This window comes from Penaeus monodon, chromosome 15 (genome assembly GCF_015228065.2).
Source record: "Penaeus monodon isolate SGIC_2016 chromosome 15, NSTDA_Pmon_1, whole genome shotgun sequence".
NCBI lineage: Eukaryota > Metazoa > Arthropoda > Malacostraca > Decapoda > Penaeidae > Penaeus > Penaeus monodon.
The window spans coordinates 46,148,705-46,149,109 of record NC_051400.1 but is presented as its reverse complement, the minus strand read 5'-3'; positions in this window follow the sequence as shown (position 1 = coordinate 46,149,109).

Genomic DNA, 405 nt, shown 5'->3' with positions numbered 1-405 from the left:
TGCAAATCGGTAGTGCTCCTGCCAGAAGTAACAGAAAGATTCTGATCACTCTAAACAATCGTCACTTGTGTATCATAGAGGTCAACCATGTAGGGCCAAGGATGTCTACATTTGCAAGAGCTTGTAGGCTCGATTCCACTGGAACATTCAGTAATATCACAAACTTGCTGCCCGGCAAATGGAATTATCATGTTTTTGCTCCATTTTCGTACCTGTCTCATAGTCTCGTTATTTGACTGGTTTATAATTAGTGACGAAATTGTCATTAACGCAACAGACAACCGAGAGTAAGAGAGTGATTACTCCAAGTATTCGTATTTTCAATACAAACTATGTTAGGAAAGTCACAAGGAACCCCTTCTTGTTCTTGAATACATAGACACTCATGAATATTATTTTGCCGAC